Source organism: Cotesia typhae, unplaced genomic scaffold (assembly GCF_013202065.1).
Source record: "Cotesia typhae breed Kobodo isofemale line unplaced genomic scaffold, CoteBio_Ctyphae contig_5, whole genome shotgun sequence".
Lineage (NCBI taxonomy): Eukaryota > Metazoa > Arthropoda > Insecta > Hymenoptera > Braconidae > Cotesia > Cotesia typhae.
In genome coordinates, this window is record NW_027423757.1 from 10,091,085 (window position 1) to 10,109,758 (window position 18,674).

General features: G+C 32.8%; 1 protein-coding gene across 1 annotated transcript in view; it reads right to left on the bottom strand.

Annotated features, from left to right (window-relative positions):
* The window catches only part of LOC141530406 (uncharacterized), a 177,253-nt gene that overhangs the window by 24,426 nt on the left and 134,153 nt on the right, over positions 1 to 18,674 (bottom strand). The gene's annotated exons all lie outside the window — the stretch shown is intronic.

The following is an 18,674-nucleotide window of genomic DNA, read 5'->3' on the forward strand; positions in this document are numbered from 1 at the left end:
GTTAGAATTTTCAATTTCCGCACGTAGAATAATATCGCCTAACGAGGAACGAGGTCGAGTGGAATTTTTTTGAGATTAAAAAAATATTCTGTAACTTAAACTTATTTCGAGTATCACTCACATTTCTTTATGTCTTGTACAATTTCATCGGATTTTTTATTAGATTTTTTTTTCGCTGAACCTCTCTGGGTAACTATATACGCGACGCATATATTATGTATTTATAAAATGTATATTATGAGGCTGAAATTTATGTGACAAATTTTCAAACGGATTTTGTGCACGTTCTAGCTCTTGACACAACGGTCTTCGTTATTTTAACAAAAGTGCTTCGGTTGAGCTTGTGAATTCATGAAAAAAGATTTTCATCGCGGGAACGAGGACGGGCCTGAGTGTATGATGATGGAAAATGCCAAAACTCTAGTGCAGTTACGTTTTGATAAGTGAGCGCAAAGGCAAATACGTTAAGATAAGAATATTGCGAAACGGTTCTCTGTCTGTACGTGGATTTTTATCTATGAAATACGCAAAGTACTTTTTCATTGCATTCTTATGTACACAAAAGGATACGGAGAGGATGCAAATGTTCATGAAATTCTCGGAATGTACTTAAGTGTATTGAAGAAAAGCTATGTACGCGTGATAGTATATTTTACATCTTTTATGTGCAAATTTTATTTAAAGATTCTTTAGCGAAAAGCAATAACTTTCGTAATGCTATTATTTGATCCTAAGCGGGATTATTATGCATTGAAAAAAAAAAAATTAACTTGATTCATGAGAGAAATTCTTGAATCGAGAAAATTATTCTGAAGAGTTTCATCGTCTTGATTTAAGTAGAAAAATTCTTGATCCCAGGAATTTTTCTTGTTTTAAGTAAATTTTACTTAATTCAAAAATTTCTCTAGTTAAATTTCAAATGATTTTATATTTCTAAGCTCTAATTATTTATAAAAATTAAATTTCTTGTCAAAAAACTAAAAATATTATACCTTGCAAATAATTTCTACGAAAAAAAATTTCAAAAAAAAGAAACTGATTTTTTTTCTGTTGCATTTTCCGTCCTTGAAGATGTTAAGCTTAACACAGACTCAATATTTTATAATGCACTCAGTATGGTGGTCTTTTTGGCCATAAAAAGATTGAGACAATAAAAAACAAGGAAGCGCAAGTGTCGTCATAAAATTCAAGGTATCCAACAGAGTGAAAAAATATGCCACAAGCAATCTCAAATTTGTAATTTTTCTCGATACTCATACGTAACTATTTATTATATTTATCTTTTTTTTTTTTTTACCCAGGGAGGGGATTAGAGTGACAAAGCTCTTGAAGGAATTTTTTATAGTAGAGCTTTGTAATAACCCTTACCCTTATCCTTGGTTTAAAAAAGCAAAGCCCGCCGTCAGTGATTCACTTTTCATCTCATAGTTGAGCGGGGCTTACATAATGCTTTTTTTCCTGTGGCAAATGACGACGGAGAACTTGTCGAGAAAACTAAATTTTCTTTCGGAAGACTGTAAAGTGCAAGGTAAAAGACTTACTAACTCACTTCGCTGACTTTCTCGTAGATTGCGAGTTTCGGTGATAAAAGACTCTGGCCCGCTGTCAAGGGTAGAGTTACGCAAAGAAGAAAAAATGAAAAATATGATATGGAAATAAAACGAGTGAAGAAAATTAATCGGATTTGAACTATCAAAAGTTTTTTCTTTCATGCAAATTCTTACTTACTGATATTATTTATTATTATTACTGATGTAGGGTAAAAAAAATAATTTTTATTTGTTAAAAATTTTATAATATCATGTCCGGTATTGTAACCACTGTTCACATAAATATTATATATATATATATATATATATATATATATATATATATATATATATATATATATATATATATATGCAAGTGCATATTTATTTTATAATTTATGTAATAATATGTATGACGGTTAAAATAACAGGGGAAAAGCTTTTTCGCTAATGGCTTCTCTGCAGATCATGCCTACGATTTTAATGAGATTTATAATTACGAAATATTCCGAGAATTTTCCTTAGTTCCCGCTAAATAACATCCAGAGTTCCCACTGGAAAACTAAATACTGGAATTTATATATCTCTCTTTAGACTATTAACATACATAAGTATATTAATGTAATATGATGCATTTGATTAAAAAAAAAATATATATATCAATTTTTATTCGTCACATTTAACTGAGAAGTGAAATAAAAATAATTTTTCTCGGAAAAAACCGAGATGTTAATTTTAATCCTATAATTAAATTTTCCTTTTATTAATTTTTTTTCCCTAATGTATTTTGTTAGTTGAAGGCACCAAACAGTGTTCTGCGGGAAAATTGTGCAAGTAAGTGTGACATATAAAAAATAAAAATAAAATGAAATTAAGGAAAAACTTTGAAATATATTTACTTTTTTTCGGGTATTTTTTTATTTCAGTGGTACTTTCTTACTTTTTTTCTTTTGTTTGACAAAGAGAAGAGAGAAGACTGACTGTCGTTCTTATAGTGTTTCGTAAAAGTTTAATTACCTAAGAAATGTCGGGCTTAGTCTGCCGCATTTAGCCCCCGTGAATTGTTACAAACTTTTGGCACAGCCTCCATACTACTCGGGCACATGGAAGTGATGAAGAATAGAATAGAATAGACGAGAACAAAAGGAGGTCCCTGCATTAAGAAACAGGGATAGGAAAGATGGAGTAAAGGAATGATGGTGAAAAGTGGATGTTTAATGAATAGGAATAAAACTTGGTGAAAAGTGGTAGATGAAAGTGCACGCCATTCCCTTTTTCTTACCACTATTGCTATTCTCATTCGGTGAGTTGGGTACTTTAATAGTAACTTTAACAACTTGCTTCAACAATCATAGATACTTGTTATCGTGGTTTTTAAAGCTACTTCCATACTGACTACTTGTTGGAGTTTAATTGTCTTTTAATATCATTACAATGATGGTTTCTTTTTAACTCAGTTATTTATTAAAGAAAACCGGTTTAATACCGAGTTTTTAAAAAGTTTTCAAGGTACTTAAGAAAATTTTGTCCCTACGAATAATATTTCCTCGCTTGGGCTCGAACCGGGCTCTTCTTGCCATTGCTTTTTTTTTTATTTTTTAACATCCGACTATTTTAATTTAATTTTTTGTTTTAAATTTTAATTATAAGTTTTTCTACCGCTTTGCTACTTACAAAAAATATTATTTATTTTTTTAAGCACATTTAAAATTATATTTTTTTAGTAAAAAATAAATTAAGATGGATTAACAATTATTGATCATTTGAAAATTCACCAAAATTTGTTGAAAATTATTTATTGCTACACTGACAAAAAAAAAATCATTTTATTAAAAAAATGTCAGTGTTTGAAATTAAGAACTTTTATAACTTATCATAGACTTTAAAATTACAGAAGTTATCTGGGCTATTGAAATTCAGGGCACATTTATTCAGGTAATTTATATTGACACAAACAATCGAAAATAATTGTAGAGCAATGTTTGGATTATGTACATAACCGTGATGCTGAAACCATATAGTAAACGTGCAGTGGTTAGTTTGTTTGGCAATCTCAATGATGCAGTGCGAGAGTTTTAATTGAATAGCTGGAGCGAGCGCGCATTGAAAGCAGCTCCGGTCTATGATGATGCTAAATTTTATGAGTCAAGGTACAATTTTGAATACTCGCGTTATAACTACTGATAAAAAATTAAAGAGACAAAATCTGGGACCAACAATTCAACCAAAAAATTTTTTTTTTCGAAAAAAGTAGAAACATTTTTTAATTAAGCAAATTTTTTAATCGGGTTGTTATTGATTAGACATTGTTAAAAAATTAACTATTAAAAATATATCTATCACTTAGTTAGTATTGATACTTCGCTGTTTATTCTATTTTTATCATATATTATATCAATATAAATGGATCATGGATATGGACACTGCAGAACATGAAGATGATGATGATGATGATGATGAATAATGAATAATATGTATGTGGCGCAGACAACAGACGAGAAGGTTACGTATATGAAGAGGCTGATGTGTATTACGTTGAATGCTTCAGCACGAACACGAAGGGATGAAGTGGGATGAGAAAGAGGCCAAAGAGAAAGACCCACTCTAAAGCGTCAAAGCATCCTTCCGGTTGTAGATTTTTCTATGATGCACTCGAGCTACTCTTACATAACTATACGCTACCACTACTGTTACTGTTACTGTTACTGCTTCTGCTTCTGCTTCTATTACTGATACTGGAACTTGAGCTTGCACTTGTATTGCGTCTTCATCAGCATGAAAAGATTCCGTGATTTTCGTAAGCATTTGTTAACAACTCGAGAAGGAAATTCAACATTCTAATTGAATGAGAAAAATTTACATTGAAATTTTGTTCAAATTTTTGTTTGCTTAAAAAATCTGTTAAATTTATTGTTTTACTCTTGTCAAATATGTAAATGTTAAATTTACATTTTTACGTTATAAAAACGTAATTGTCGTAATTTTTATTGAAATTGTCAAATGCAAAAATTTTTATAAGTTCAATATTTTTTCCTGGTTTTTTGTGGCTCTTCAAAACTTCAATGTAATTCTACAACCAACAATACTATTTTAAGATTAATTATTTTCATATTACAACAAATGAGCAATGAAAAAAAAATAAATTTTTATAGCATTCACCTATTGGATTTCTCTGAACTGTTTTGTGTTAGAAAATGCATTCAACCAATTCTACCTTAAAAAATAAAAATAGAACGGCGCATTGTAGTTGAGTTTAACCATTCCTTTATCTTCATTTACAATTTTAGTATTGTACTGCTTTTATAATTGTCTATTTAAAATATCTCCTGAGTAGTTTAATTGCCAAAGCTATTGTTGTAATTTCTATAAAAATTTCAAAGCCGATAATTAGTGTCCCAAAAAAAAAAAAAAACATCCAACGAAACCGGAAAAAGGTAATGCAATAGAATAGAATCCAGAAGAATTTAGTGTAATGAAGGTGACCTGTAACCTTAACGAAAGCTTGTAAATAAAGGCGCAGGTAACATTACTCACTATGCGATACTCCGAAGGAGCGAGCTTTCGACCTTTGTCCGTTATCTTAACTTTTATAATTCGTCGCTTACAGCAAGCTTTACCTTTCCACTTTATAACTCGGTCACAAATTGCGAGTACGAATAATAACGAATAACGTTGATTCTTCGGCTCACTCGCTTACTTCAACTTCCTACATCTCCACTTGGAAACTTTTAAATTCAACTACCATCTTGTACCTAGATCTCGCGAGATCTCCCAATAACTGCGGCAAGTATGAATATTACATTGGCCTACCCACTAAACAAATTGCATTTCATTCTCGAGTGGTAGATTGTTTAAAGCAGTCACGGAGAAAAATACTAACAATAAGCGACTGGAATTGTATTGCATTTTTATCCTGTTATACATTTTTCTTACTTCTACCTTTCCAGTTATTTTATTTTTCCTCATTTTTTCCAATTTCGTCTAAATCCTACTTTCTGAAATTTTTATAAACTCGAGAGATACGTTTCACTGAATAAAATATTCACTTCTATTTTTTTTTAATCTTAAATAACTTTTTTTCATCATTATTAATTTTAATATTTAAATTTTGATTTATTATTATTATTATTATTATTGTTAGCTTGATGATTTTATCAAAATTTTGATTAGTACTTAAAAGATTTGAACATTATGAATTTAATTTCTTAATTTTTCGCCCTAAAATTTAATTAAAAATAGTCATAATACCTTATCCTAAAAAAAAACTTCGGTTTTCAGCCCGAATTCACAATTACAATGATCTCAACAGCTTTTGAACTTGACTAGTTTTGAACATACCAGCAGCGACAGTAAAAAATTGTTGAAGAGGAAAATAGAAAGAGAAACCGGGTTCAATCCTCCCGTATAAATTCTCTCTCATCTTCTCTTGAGCGAATACTACTGCAAGTCTCTGTTTTTTACAAATTTTTTTATTTTAAACTCTTTTCAGCGAAACTCGGCCGTCTCCCATGAGATTGAAAAAAAGAACCGGAGACTTGCATAGAGGCAAGTTTCTCAGATGACTTTGAAGCTTCGCAAACACGTCTCGTCGGACCTCCTCTCGTGAAAAGTACACCGGAAAAAAGGAGAAATGTATAGGAAAAAAAAAAATTATTATAAAAAAGGAAATTTTTAAATCGGTGTCACATAAGACGCCAGAAGAATGGAGAATAAAGAAAAATAAACAACAGCAACTCATTTTCGTGGCTAAACAGGCTTGAATTATTAATAAAAGTCCACCCTTGTGCTCGTTAATAATGGACCGGCTCGAGAAGTAAAGGCTGCTTTCCACAACGGATGTACTGAACGGCTGAATAATTTACAATATTTTTTTAATTTTTTTAACTGCTCCCAACTCTTTGTTATCTTTCTCGTGTGAAGTAACTTCGTTGATCTTTCTTTAGATCTTCATTCCTCTGCTTTTAAATATCTCACGTATTTCAATGACACTCAAGCCGCGTTTTCATGTGCGAATGTGCTACGATTCACAATCTTCCATGTCTATGATACCGCTTCGAGCTATCGCGGTTTGAAACTTTGTCGCGGGATTAACCGGAGATGGCGCTTAGAAAGTTTCACCATCTCAAAGATTATCCCTCCCCCGATTTTTACTTCACTTTTCTACTTCTATCCATCCACTTGTCTCTCTCTAACGTCACTTACTTGGACTTTTAGCACGCCAAAGAAAAACTCTAAAGTTTTCTTTGCTTAAAAAATAAAATTGTTTAGAAACAAGTTTTCATTTTTTTAGTGGTATTTATTTTAAAAGTAGAATGTTTTTATAAATTTTTAAGGATTATTATGATTATCATCTTCCTACTGTATTTGAATTTGACGTTGAAGCTTAACAATTTATTTTAGAGTAGTGATTTTTTGCAATTCTATATAATCAACAGATTGATTGCACGTTAATTGATACAAGGTTCGTAATATTCTCGAGTTTACTGTACTAGATCTTCAATATCAAATCTCACATTTTGTAAATTGAAGCGTTAGTATCGTGTAAAGCTTCTATATTAATTACATTACTAAAACTGTTAGGAAAATTGTTTGGAAAAATAATAATGTAAAAAAATTTTTTAAATAAAATTTCGAACTTTAAATAAATAAATCAAAATAAAAATTAAAAATTCCACATTAAATATTATGAATTTAACGAGAGATAATTCAGTAAATTTATACAGAGAGTGTCGAATAAATTTGGTTTGATTAGTGAGTAATTAATAATAGAATAAATAGATGAAGTAAATTGAGATGAAATAATACCAGTATTTGAATGACAATAATTATAATTGATGGATAGAATTAAAAATGAAGTATTGAAACGAAAATGAAGTTACCGAGCATAAATTATGTTTGTTAAAGAGGACCGTATAAATACAATGAATATAATATATAACTCATAATCCATAATGATAATGACCAGACCACAAAACTCCGTTCATCAATTTTGAATACGCCGGTTCATTACAACTACCCTGTCCTATTAAGTCATAATTAACATTGAATAATGCATTAAATGATTGAGTAGTCCTGCGAGAGCAGCGAAACTGTAACTTTGAAGCTCGTTGCGCCGAGGAGTACAATAACATCGTTAACAATGTAAAAAAAAATTTTTTCAGCGTCTTACATCCTTTAACAATGCAAATATTTTTCTTCACCGGCAGTCTATTCATCTCGTTAAATAATAAAAGGAGGAAATAAAAAATTTCGAATCCACATCCACATCTAGAGCTTCATTATCCCCGCGTACTTGGAATATATTTAAACATTTTATTTGAAAAGTTTAGTGAAGACATATTGTGGAAGTGAATAAAATGCCGGGAGCTCAACAGCCGGAAACGTTTCTCCATATTCTCTCTTTTCGCGTTACATTGAAAAGCCATTATGCGGATGCTTTTCCATTTACTCTGCGGTAGCCTGCCTACACAACGCCTAAAATATATATATAATACACACCCGCCCATATATATTTCAATATTTTACAGCTCTACTTATTTTTAATGAAAATACTTCCCTTTAAACTTAAAAATATATACACTCGTCGGCTAGAAATATTTTTATTTATTTTTTATGTAGAAAATTACCGTCACTGAAGAATCCTAAATTTTTTCGCTGGGAATTCGTATGTAATTTAGTGCTCCAGTTATTTCCACAATTTTCGGTAACAATTACTGTTTTTTTTTTTGCAATATTAGGCTTCAATGTGTGTAATGCAAGACAATGATCATCAACCTTATAAAAAGTGATCATTGCGGATCCTTCAAAAATGCTGCAACATGATTCATGTTTGTGGCTCCACATATCGTTTACTTTCATCCCTTTCAATTGAATTTTGGCTCTCTCATAAAACTAACAAAAATAAAGCACGACAATTTAGCCTGCCTTGAAAAATCAATATTGACCGATCGAATAATTATCGAACCGCGCTCTGGAATTTCGGTTCGGTTAATGGAGATTTTTCTTGTGACTTTAGGATTAATAGTCGGAGCATTTGTCAACAAACATGTTGTTGCTCGAGTAAATAAAGGGTCTAAAAAATGAAACGAGAATTTAATGGATCCGAGAATATCGTCCTCGGGTTCGAGTGGTTTTATTCTATCAGCCAACACCATCAGTCTTTTAGAAGCGTTTTCATGGTTGAAAGCTTGAAATCTCCTTGGTACCACAGCCGGTCCTTCACTTACTTACCCTCCGACTCCCCCTGTTCTTTCTGTACGCTGATATGCTGGTATTTCTCCTTCCTTTGCGTTTATACTTTGGTAACCTCGCTGGACAAGACAAATAGTCCTCTTCATCTTGGTACGCTTTCGTAAATTTCCTCCTGCACCACTTTTGTTTAACTTCCTCTATTTTTTCTGCTCCCTTCTGGGTATTATATTATTGTATCCAGTATCTACTTTCCTCGGTACTTTCAGCTGTAAGTTCCACTCACTACTTACGACTCGCTACTCACTACTCACTACTCAATGTTATAGTCTGCGCAATACCGAAAACTGAGAATCAAGAACTGAAAACTGAGAACAAACTGAAAGCATTCTTAGATCCACTTACCGATCGCCTACAGCTCTAACTCTCCAACTGTACAACTTGTTCGATAAAATTAAATCAGTCATTTACCAGCGATAACGATCTTAAGTAACAATATCCTCGATCCAAAAAAGCACTGAACTTTATTCTTTATCGGAACAAATTTATCGAGGAAAAAACCCCATAGAATATTTGTTACCATTGAGAAGTTTAGTATGGGATCACGTTCCACTCTTATCTTATCTCAATTACCAGTGGTGGTTTTTCCTCTCATCCTATCCGATCTTACCCCCTCCCTCTACTTGCATTATGCACTGGCACATCCGTTGTAAGACTATCACGTATCAGAACCGGAAAAACGTTGTTGCAATTGGTCGCCAGCTGAGATCTTGAAAGTTTTTTTTCCTACATTCTAGCCCACAAACACACAATACTTACAAGCATCATGTGCTTTTATCGCGCTCAGTTATTCCCAGAAGACATCATGTCTGGCTATACATCGACCTGTACTACTTACTTTACTACCTTTTCCCTTTTTAAAATATTCATAAGCTAAAGCAGTCAAATATTTATCCCGGTTGATCCATTATTGTCTGTTTTTTATGTCACTAAGTGCATCTTGGAACCCACCCACCAGTAATAAATTTATTTTTTCACCGTCCTGAAAAAATGAAGTTATTTATAGCACATTGAAATTAATGAATACCAGCGTACACTTTTAGTAGCGTCGTTAAAAAATTAACGGCTTAACTTCCCGGGTATTTTCCTCTTTTTTTCTTATTTTTTATTACCGTAATCCGGCCATTAACTAACCAGGTCAGCGAGAAGGATGTCTGAATCTATCAGTACATTTATCCGTGGAATAATTTTTTTCTCATCCTGACATCGTTATCCCTTTTTTCCATTTGAATACATCAAGTATCTTCCATAGTGCAAGTACAAAATTTCCCTCCTTGCTCTTCCACTTCTTTTTTTATTTTTGCAGAAGAACAAGAGCAACTGGGAGGGGGTGGAATCTTTTTACCTTTAACTTAAACTTTCCATCTTTTAGCCATCCCTTTCTGCACCAACATGATATCTCGCCGTCTAAACTCTTTCCAATTTCATATTCCGTGACTTATACTTCTTGTTCGAGGGCCAGAGCGAGGAGAAGTTGAACAAGATGGTTCACATGTGGGGTGTTAGTGCTGGTGGTTGATAGTATAAGGACAATAAAGTGTTGGGCACGTAATCCACGTACGTCGAAGGAAGAGAAAGACCTACGGAGGTGAGTAGAGAGCTGGGAATAGTTCTCTATGGATATAGTCAGCCCGTAGTCCAGATATCCAAAGGATGAGTTGGTAAAGCCGGTGGTGTTAGTTCACAGCCTGGTCACGAGGTGAGGTTGGACTGGCGGTTACCACTGAGAGTGTGAGCGGAAGGAAGCGCTCCAGAGAGGCCAGAGGGTGGATGAGCAACCCCAGGATCTGCATTATGCATCCGGGAGGAGCTAGGTATGCTTCACTTCTATCCTTCCCTTGTTCTCCTTCTATTTCTCTTTGGTGAGAATCCTACGCAGTGGCAGTTGCTCTGCCTGGTAACCTTGTAAGTGGGATGGCGGATGCTGGATTGTGGATGGGTCTGATGTGGAAAACGCGAGCGCGAGCATGTGCAAGAAAGAAAAAGCATTAAAATATTCGACGACAGACTTGATGACAATCCTCGGGACTAGACTGCTCTCGACGTTCAGACGACACCCTTTCCTACCAAATGATATTCGATATACGTGCTGGCTTTATGTAATGCTTGAATAAGACCCGAATAGTAAAATGACACATAACTCTTGGCAAATAATCTGAAGCTTGCAGAAAAGGCCACTTGGAAAACTGATAACTATTATTGTTGATGAAATTTGAAATTTTTAAACTTCGAGACGCGGGAATTATTTTGTTAGAAGTTAAAATATGATGCAAAGGATTTTTCAGAGATTTCAATGCATTTTTCAGCAAGAGAGAAATTATGAGTGGTTGAACATTATTAGAATATTTTTTTAAGAATATTTATAATCTATTAAAAATATTTCTCTTAAATATTTTTAATAAATAACAAATATTTTTTGTTATGAAATTTGATAAAAGAAAAAAAATTTTTTCATCTACCAAAATGAAGTAGATAACTTATCAAGACAAACATTTTAATCTTGACGGAAACAATATAGGGAACTCTGTGAAACTAACGACAGCGATACACACATAGGATAAATATTGGCCAGTAAGGAGTGTAGGGGCACTTGTACTGGTGACTTGTGTTGACGGGACCGATCAGCGGTGTTTCCACGAACGTGAGCTGTCGATACCATCGTCGTGTACCAGCTTATCGTTAAAGTCTAGGTTCGATTGGATACGCCGGTCGGCGACCCAGATTCGCCATGATACTATCCGTGTGCTCATGTACACATTTACCGGGTGTGTTTGACGTCAGTTTTCAAGTGAAAGAGAGAAGAGAGGATCACTGTCTTTTTGGCTGACTTAACTTGTTTTTTTAAACAGTCCAATTCTTTGTTAGCTATTTCCAATTGCGCAATATCCGGCTATTTGCTTCCCTCCCCCTTCACTTTCCAGTTTCTAGCTTCTAGCTCCTACCAGGCATTCTGAAGCTTTTGTTGAAGCTCGGTGTCATTTTATTCACGTGAAAAATTGCCGTTTCCGTATAGAAGGTTACGTCGTACGTATTATGCAACGCGATAATTTAAGCAAGTGGACTGAAGTTTTTTTGACGGGCTTCAAATGAAATGTTTTGCGGGAGACATTTTTTTTTTTTTTTTTTTTTTTTTTTTTTTTACGGTAAAAGATAAATAACGCAGTACAGAAGTGTGTTGTTGGGCGGTGGATCGTGGATACTCAATCGGATTATAAAGTTTGACATTACATCTATGGCAGGTTGTAGTGTATGATTGTGGGGAGTTTCCCAAGGGTGAACGGACAGCCGGTCTGAATGGACGGACATGATCATCGGCGTTCAATTGCTAGTGTGTCACCGATATCACGGTAATTGACACGAGCAGATGCGCAACCAACCGATCTCGGCCACACCGTTTTCTCTATGGCCAAATCCTTTTGAGACCCAGCCTAACCCGAGACCGTAGACCAGAAATCGGACATCATCCGCTAATCCTGGGGTTCCACTGTTTCGTACTCAATTTGCTAAACAATTAGCCGTACAGTCAATGTCCGCGGTAAATTGAATTTCGTATGAAAAAAGACAGATTTCAATCACAAGACTTCCCCTCAAATATTTTGAGGACTGAGTAGAGGTCAATTTAAATGTTAGAAAAAATGTTTGTTATGAATTTTATTGACTAAATCAATCATTTTTGAAAAATTTTTTAATTATTATTACTCAGTTTCTAGTTCCTCTATATTTGTTAATTTTAATAGTAGCGAAAAACTTTTGTAAAATTAAAAAAAAATAGTTAAAAGTAATTTAAGTCAAAAAATTGAAATTTCTGATAAATAATTTGATTTTAAAATTAATTTTATTGTTTTTGAAGAAATTTATTTCTTTTATATATATTGTCGGAAAAAATAAAGGTAACGAAAATGCGTGAATTTTTACCCCATATTCTGTCTCACAAGGGAATTAACAGTTCTTAAGTGTCTGATTTAGGGGAATTACTTCTTGCGTCGATGGCGGGGACAACAAAAAATGGTGAGTAGTTGGTGAGTTGATGAAAGAAAAATAACAGTGAGCAATGAAACCAAGAAGAACAAGAAAAAAAATTTTTTTTAGGAGCCTCGGGGTTTTTACTGACTCAGGATTCCGCAGAAGTAGTTTTTTTTTGTTCATCCCGGATGTTGGGATTTAAAGTTTTTTCATGAAACTTCTCGAACTGCTGTCTTCGTGAATTGCTAATCAGGCTTGTTAATACGGCTGGTTTAATTTTGCAATTTGCCGTGTGATATTCGGTAGAGATTTTTCAAGCAAGCGGAGGAAAGATAAATAAAAATACTAATTAAATTTAGTTTGTGGATTCGACGTAACAGCAGTCGAAGTTTTGCTCGTAATTTTCTCTGGAGCAACATCAAGTTATATCTTTAATCTTAAATTTGGGATTGGAAAAATTTTAGCGTAATAAATCTTGATAGACATGCAAGGTCTACATAATCAACACGAAAAACATCGAGGGTAGCAAAAAAGTGAAAATAAAAAAAAATCTATAATTCTGTCCGGATGTACACAGACGACTGTCGGACCATATATCAGGGGATTTGTCCTGCGAAGCGTATTCTGTAGTTTTCTTCTCTTTAGAGCGCGGCGTTGAATGTAGAGAACGCGAGTGGAGCTGGGGCTGAAAATAAAGGCGGTGAACCAATGGAAACCAATGGGACGTGTAGAGAAGAGTTAGACGCTTCGGGTTCAGTGGGAAGATTTCCGAATATACCAAAAGATCCATCCCATAGTTATAGTGGTAGTCATAGTCATAGTAGCACATAGTTGCACCACGGAAATATTTTCCTTTTCTTAGTTCGAGACTCTTTTACGAGCTGGAGGTAAGATTTGTGAGCCGTGATATTGAAAAGTATAGGAGGACGTCACACGCTATACACTTTCATCTTATCCCCTTTCTTTTCTTCTTTGTCTCACCGATTTATTTTTCCACCTATCTTCTATATCGAGATCTTTTGTTGAGGTTCCTCAAGCCGTTTAGGACTGACGTGCACCAAATAAGCTCAAGTCTTTACTGTTAACCACAAATATCATTTTCCATTATATTTAAAAAATAAAAACGCTTGACAAAACAATATTTTTGAATTTACGCGAATAAGTAGAATAAAAAATTTTTAATTTCTAAAAAAATAATAAACTAATCAACTGTTTGGCCTAAGAACCTTGTAGGGGATGCAAAAATCATTCGATTGGTATATATTATATTTAAAATTAAAATTTAATTTAATGAAAGACTAAACAAATTAAAACGATAAAACTATCTATTCAAATTTTAAAAATAATAAAAAAAGCAATAGTTTAGGATTTAGAATAATTTAAAAACTGTTGATGGAATTATTTCGACTTTCCATTTCATTTCTGAACTCTACCCTAGAATTTCATTTTTTGGCAATCATTGGACTGAATCCAAAATGTATGTACACGTATTTTCGGATGCTGACAATCTACCGTAGAGCACCACCGAAATATTGTTGAAAATGTTTACTTGAGGCTGCTAACAGTAAAAAGACAATTCAATTAACCCATTTTCGCTGAAATTGATATTACACGCGACGTCGTTACTCACGAGCTCCGCGGTATTTTTTCACCAGCATATGTTTTCATAAATGTATCACATGTATGCTCTACGGCGGACACATTTTATTACTTTATGCATGAGTGTTTTCAGTATTCGGTTTTCAGTGTTCGGTATTTTACTCAAGAGCTTTCAACGACTGGAAATTCGTTTAGTGGAAAAAAAAAAAAGTCATTTACTTACAACTTGACCCCGTCAAAACACGTGTATTTTAAACACCGTTTATCGTTTATTTATTTTACCCTTGGCTGTTGTTTTGAAAAGGCTGTCAATGTTTGTCAATGCTTACCTGAAACAAAAAATAAAGCGCAAGATCAATTATTTTTTCTATTATATCGCAAGCATGTGTTACATTTTATTAAACTTCTCTATGAAAAAATGAGAAATAAAAAAAAAAAAAAACAACAGATTCGTAAATAATGTGGAGGCTCTTATTTAAGAAGCAAAAAAAAAGAAATAAAAATTTTATCCTCTTTAAAGAAAGTCTCCGCTATTGAATCGAAGTATTGACACTAAGGAACTGTATCGTATTTTTATTTCATTTAAGTTTACTTTCAATCCTTTTGTGTCTTTTCTATGGGCGCTAATGGCCCGGAATAAAAACGATCACTCGCTATTGACTGCTCAATGATGAAAAACAGTTCACTTGGTACTTCTGTTATTGCTCATTAGCATTATATAAGATTACTATCGTGAATAGCGTCACAGACATTCTCAATATTAACATAAATATTAATTCACTTTGAACCCCATTCTTTTCAAGATCTCTCTCTTCGCTTGAGTAATGAAAAGATTAAACTGTTTTACTTACAGCAACACAATAAAGAGCTTTCTTTCTGTAGCAGCATTGTTTCAGGGTCTTAATATTTTTCTTAACTTATTGAAATGATAATTAAGTCTAGTGAAAGGAGTGAATTAAAAACAAGTTAAGAAGTTATAAAGTTACCAGTGGTTTCTTTTTTACTTTACATTAATGTACCTACGAAATTAAAGATCCTAAAGCTGCGATATTATTTTCTGTGGGTTAAAGTTATTTGGCTTGGGAATTAATTTAAACTTATGCAGTTTTATTTTTCCTTTGTTTTCTTTAGTTACTATTTGCAATTTTTGGTGGAAATTAAAACTAGAGTTTTTGTTACTTAAAAAGTATTTTTTAACACATTTTAATTAAAAATTATTCTATTGAATATATTTTAAAATTAATATAATTCAAAATACTTTTAAATTGATCTTTTTTTGTGATTTTTTTAAGCATAATTTTATTTTTACTTTTAAACACGCGAGCGAAGTCTTCTGGGCTCATAACCTTTTGAAACTTCGACAACATTGTTAAATTGATGTGTGAAAAAATTTGTAGCAAAAAAAATAATTCTATAATTGAAATTTAATAAAAAAGAATAAATTTAAGTCAAATAAATTTTTTTGGTTTCGATTATATTCAATAAACAATTTTTTTATTCAGTCCATTCTATTTTTCCACAAATGCCTAAGGGACTTATTAATATTCAACTAGCGGTCGCTGAATTCAGAAAAAAATAAAATAAACAATCTGTTTATTGATTTCATTAAAATAAAAAAAAAAAAAAATAAAAATGGAATTGTAGACAGTATTTTGGCCGTAGAATACAAACAAGCTGATGTAAATTTAACAGAGTCGCATAAATAAAAGCTCCATAGACTACAAATCGTCAGTTATCGTTGAATTAATCGGACAGTTAATACAAACAATCTATTTTGATAGTCGTTGTAGTGAGATAGTGATTAAAGCCTTGGACGTAACTGTTACGGTAATAAAATATATCGCGCGACTGGTTTTACGAAGCAAGCATTATCTTTCATGAGACACAATGTTGCGGTTTACGGGACTTATTGGGATGTGATAATAAACACATTGGGACTAGTTTACGAACATCGTTCCTCTTCCTCTTGATATTTCACCTTCATCCTTTCGCCTTTGCCCTCTCTTTTCTCATAAAACGTGCATTTGATAACGCGACCATCAGAATGCTAATAATTTAAACCGACTAGTTGGAAACTTTCATCTACCTTTAACTTTATCTGTTTAGCTTTCCATCCATTAAAACATTTCCATTTACGAATCCGCTTCTATTCACCCCGGATTAAATTTCATAAACTCGTCCGAGCTAACGAACCTTTTCCCATCCGAGTACAGACATCTCATTATCAAGGAAAATTATCTTAAAAAAATCCATACGTTGAATTTTCACATTTTTTGTTATTTATTATTGTATTATATTGTGAATTATAAGAATAGAAGTTGAATGGATTCGCGTGTCATGGTGATGTTCGATTCAAGAGCGACTTTCGTGAGTAAAGTTTACAAATAAATCTTGAAATTTGATCCCTTGGCATTATCTGTCTTGTTTGAATGGGTATTATACGTGAAACTCGATTTTTTGTTTATTTTGTTCTCTATCGTTTCTGTAGTACTTTAGTAAAGTACCACAACAATTGATATTCTTTAGCAGTACACAATGCGATTGAAACTTTATTTGAACGATAAATATGTTTGTCTGATCATAAGTGATATTTTTTACTAGATAGCTAGATGCTTTTTACTTTTTTAGTATTATTTATTATTTTTATTTTATTTATTTACTTTTAATGGCAAAAAAAAATAGCAAAAAACCATTTTTGTAATTAAAAATCGGAAAATTAACCCATTCAAGATTTTTTTTTATTGTTTGTTGCAGCAAATTTAAAAATATAATTAAGTTAAAAAATTTTTTAAACAATAAAACCCCAAAATAATTAATTGAAATAAAATAAAAATCAATGAAAATTAAATTAACTAAATAACGGGGCATTATTCAAACACATTTGAATAATGCCCCTAAGTTCTTAATATAATAACTAATATCATATAATCACATTAAACAGCGAATATGAGTAGATATAATCACCCCATACATATGTATCAGATATTTGACTTTAAAATCTAATTTCACAAATCCGGTAATCTGTTATTAATTCCTAGAATCGAGAAGAGGATGATACTAGACATTGTCGCGGTTCCTTAATAGCGGATAATAATAATTCAACTAATTTAACGTGTTAATTGGGAGTAAAAGAGCTGATACCACTAAGAGGGTTATGTCCCAAAAGTTCGGCAATATCTTGATACAGTTATCAACTCGACAACAAGAATATTTATGGTCATCCGAGACTCCGAAGCTTTCAAAGGATATAGACTATTCAAAAACTCGCGGAACTCTGTTCGTTAAATATTCATAGATATAATAGGAAAGGGATATTCCGCTGGGGTATATTGTATTATATTATATTTCCTGGTTTGTACACGCCAGACTCAAGAGTGGAAACAAGAGGACGGCTGTTTGCCCGAGACATCTTAGATAAGGAGATATTGGAAGGATCTAGGAACGAAAGGGAGAAAGAAAAGAGAGAAAGAGACGGAAAGTAGAAACGATGGTTTCTAGATCTCACGGTACACTCTCGTAAATCCTTCCTTTATTATGCAAGAACAGAGGACCGATAGAGGGGTTTATATGCGGTTTCGTCTGTGATGTATTTCTGATAGCATGCAAATTTGAATTACGGTCGGCATGCCCGTATATATATGATCGACCACTAGGAGATCGGTTTCTCAGAATGTCTGGAGGACTATCGGGGCGATTTTCTCTTCTATTTGCTCCTCAACGTCCCTCGATACCTCCGCTGTTTCTACGTCTTCAATTGTAGTTATCTCTCTGCAGATATACATAAGAGTAGATGTACTCCAACCACTACCGCTATCTCTATCTCCGAGGACTCAACTCCCCTGTGCTTGACGGTCATTGTTTATTCTATAAGTGATCACGACTATTCTGTCTCCAAGTTCTGTCGCTAAATATTTCGTATTTGAATTTGAATTTGAATAAATATATATTTATTTAGGGTAGAAATGGCTTTTTAGCTGGATAAATATATGAGTATCTGCTTCTTAAAATGGGTTCGATGTTTTTTCAATGACGGAATTGGTTTTAGATTTAGGGATGGATTTTTGACTTTATAATGAGATATTTACAAGTATATAATGATAATTTTGTATAATGAGAAAGTTTTTATATTATAATGCTAATAAAATTTTTAATTCATTTGAACTTATATTTATGCAAAATTCCAAACTTAATTAACTAAAATTTCGTTAAAATGTAATAATTATAAAGTTGTTGAATAATCAATAGCTTTGAAATTTCCCACAATGTATTAAAATTGTACAGCCAGTTATTGACAGTCAATATCGAGGATGTCATCCTGGAAATGGCACATTGAAA